This window comes from Procambarus clarkii, chromosome 45, assembly GCF_040958095.1.
Source record: "Procambarus clarkii isolate CNS0578487 chromosome 45, FALCON_Pclarkii_2.0, whole genome shotgun sequence".
Classification (NCBI taxonomy): Eukaryota; Metazoa; Arthropoda; class Malacostraca; order Decapoda; family Cambaridae; genus Procambarus; species Procambarus clarkii.
The window spans coordinates 567,552-571,475 of record NC_091194.1 but is presented as its reverse complement, the minus strand read 5'-3'; positions in this window follow the sequence as shown (position 1 = coordinate 571,475).

Below are 3,924 nucleotides of genomic sequence, written 5' to 3'. Positions count from 1 at the left end.
ATATATATATATATATATATATATATATATATATATATATATATATATATATATATATATATATACACACACATATATTGTACTGTAAATCAGCTGTACTGTAAGTGGAATTGTAATTCTAGTGTAAGCCAAGTCTGTAGTTCTGTTAAATTGTGGCACTATAAGTTACATATGCAGTAAGTCTGTGGTAAGTCAGATATATGGTAAATAGCTGGTATAGTAAGTCAGATATATGGTAAATAGGCTGGTATTGTAAGTCAGATATATGGTAAATAGGCTGGTATTGTAAGTCTGATATATGGTAAATAGGCTGGTATTGTAAGTCAGATATATGGTAAATAGGCTGGTATTGTAAGTCTGATATATGGTAAATAGGCTGGTATTGTAAGTCTGATATATGGTAAATAGGCTGGTATTGTAAGTCAGATATATGGTAAATAGCTGGTATTGTAAGTCTGATATATGGTAAATAGGCTGGTATTGTAAGTCAGATATATGGTAAATAGCTGGTATTGTAAGTCTGATATATGGTAAATAGGCTGGTATTGTAAGTCTGATATATGGTAAATAGCTGGTATTGTAAGTCAGATATATGATAAATAAGCTGGTATTGTAAGTCAGATATATGGTAAATAGCTGGTATTGTAAGTCAGATATATGGTAAATAGCTGGTATTGTAAGTCAGATATATGATAAATAAGCTGGTATTCTAAGTCAGATATATGGTAAATAGCTGGTATTGTAAGTTTGTCAGATATATGGTAAATAGGCTGGTATTGTAAGTCAGATGTATGGTAAATAGCTAGTATTGTAAGTCTGATATATGGTAAATAGCTGGTATTGTAAGTCAGATATATGGTAAATAGGCTGGTATTGTAAGTCAGATGTATGGTAAATAAGCTGGTATTGTAAGTCAGATATATAGTAAATAGCTAGTATTGTAAGTCAGATGTATGGTAAACAGTTACTACTGTAAGTCTAAAATATGGTAAATATATCCATAATATATTTATGGATATGCCTAATGGGACATGCCTAATAGCCTAATAAGTTATTAGGCTATTAGCACTTTCCTAATAGGATGCGCACCCCTACACATCCCATTAGGCAGGATGTCCAGAGACGCACATGGTAGGATGTGCGCCTCTGCACATCCTACCATGCCTCCTAGTCTCATGTAGTGTTATTTCCATGTGCAGATTTGTAACCAGTCTCTCTTATATTTTCCACGGGTATATTTTTATGAATTTTCCCCATCTGCGCTCTAGGGTATTCAGCTTTTAAATTTTAAGTGTTCCCATTAATTCAGATGCTTTATTGAGTGGATTCTAGCAGACCTTCACGTTCTCCAGGTCAGCAATTAACCCAGCTTAGAATGGGGCTGTTAGTGAGCAAGAATATTTGGCCCTATCTTGAGATGATTTCGGGGCTTTTTAGTGTCCGCGGCCCGGTCCTCGACCAGGCCTCCACCCCCAGGAAGCAGCCCGTGACAGCTGACTAACACCCAGGTACATATTTTTACTGCTAGGTAACAGGGGCATAGGGTGAAAGAAACTGCCCATTGTTTCTAGCCGGCGCCTGGGATCGAACCCAGGACCACAGGATCACAAGTCCAGTGTGCTGTCCGCTCGGCCGACCGGCTCCCTAAGGAGCACTAGTGATTTATAAAGTACCTTAATTGGTACGGCACCTCTTGTTTGAAAGATTCTTGTTATCCAACCTGTCATTTTTCTTGCTGTTGTGACGGCTATGTTCTTTAAAACATAATTAAAATTTGAATTAAAAGTAATGTCTTTAAACATTACTCCTAAACCTTTTATATTTTTTTGTTCTATAGTGTGACTTGACTGAGTTTTATACGTGCTTTCCGTATATATTTTTCGTTTTTTATACTTCTATTTTCATTTGTTCCAGCACAAGAGCTGGAACTTTTCTTCATTAAACATCATATTATTTCCGGTGCCCCATTGGAAAACCTGATCTACATCAGTTTGAAAGTTTGCTGTGTCTTTTATGTTGTCTACTTATAAAAATCCTAGTTCGAGCTGGAAAGGATTATACGATATTATAGTTTGTGTCCTCCTATGTCTGTTATGATGAGAGAAAGTACTGGAACAAGCGCAGTACCTTAGGGGGGGGGGAGGTTTAGCTGTTCACGTTGGAGGATTCAGATTATTAATTTGTTGATTTACACACTGTTCTGTTCGTTAGGAAATTAAAGTTAATTTCTCCCTACTTTGCCAGTAATTCCCTTTGAGCGCGTTTTGTGTCCAATAACACCATGGAAGCACTTATGGAAAGTTTTCGCGAAATCTGTGTATATTACATTGTCGTTTGTAATATATAAATGTTGACGTAATGTTCTCTATGTCTAGCTATGGCCATGCCATACTGGTCCAGCAGTTGTGATATGCAACAGCTCCCTGTTCTGAACCCAAGTTGTCCGGGGTTATGAAGATGCTGTGATCCCATATGTTTTGTAATCTTACTTCTCAGCACTCTTTATGATGCTATCAGTCTATAATATTTTGCTTCTGCTATATTTCCTCCTTTATGAGTGGTGATATCTCCGCTGTTTTAAGTATTTCGGGGACAACATCAATTTCTAGGCTCCATCTCCAAAGAATGTTAAGGGCCTGTGATAGTGTATTTTTTTAAACTTCTTGATTAATCTGGAATTCCCAGAGGATCAGGGCCTGGTGCAGAGTGCATGGGGCATACTGTCAATAGCTACTTCAAAGTCCAGTGTGGTTAGGGTGACATCTGATACATGATTTGAATTATACTGTAGCCTCAGTATTTCACTCGTTCCTTTGTTGTCATTTGGGACAATTCCATCTTCACTGAGCAGGGGCGCAGTGCTAGGTGTAGTTTTTGTTCTAGATTTTGCGTAGGAGAAAAATATATTTTGGATTCCTCTCTATTTCACTGATGCTCTCTTTGCTTCTGCTGGAATGTATATGATTCTTGTAGCTTCAGCTCAATCGTTTCTATTTCTATGCATAGCTCTCCTTGTTCTTCTTGGGACATGGCGATCAAGCTGTTCCGTAATTAGTTTCGTTCGCCTATAGAAGGAACGCCGTTCTCGTTCTAATTTACCATTTTTTCTGTTTTCTTATTGGTATGTAGTTTGAGGAGAATTCTAGAGTTACTGAGAATATTTTTTCGAGGCACAGACTTAGGTTTGCATTTTTTAGCTGTTCTTCCCACCTTATTTCTGTGAGGTCTTGGTTTACTTGTTTCCAGTTAATATGTTTATTATTAAAATTTAATTTGTTGAATTCTCCTCTAGGATGTGAGACTGGCTGCACAGGTCTATTGCTCATGCTTGTCTCAACTTAAATTAGGCTGTGATTTGAATAACAGGTTTTTGTATCATTATGTTTCTGATCAATTCGTCATTTTTGTGAAAAAGAAGCCTAGCTTGTTTTCTTTTCTAGGTGGTTATATTATTTCCTGATTTAAGACGTCATTTGTGTGTGTGACTTCATTTAGGCTACGTCCTGGGAGTCTCTCAGATACAACTGTATTTGCCACATTCATTCATTTTACGTGCCGCAGGTTGAAGTCACCAAGGATGATGTTTGGGGCTGGGTTTGTGGGGGTTTACTTAACAACATTCTATTTTCCTTAGTTGAGCACAAGGTGTAGTGTCGTGATGATGGTTTTAGGTACTATATTGTTCTAGTTTTGAATAAAATATAGGTTGGAAATTTTGTTTAATTCATTAGAGAGAAAGTTTAGGTCCTTTTATATTTGTATGGGAAATTTGCAGAGATATAGTCTGACTTTGGGAATATAAAAAAAGATATGAATTTCTGGTGTGGTGTTCAGGGGCTCTGTTATATTATACATTTTTGTTACATTGCTACATTATTAATTTTTTACATTAACGAGAGAACAGTACTAGGATGAGTTTGAAAA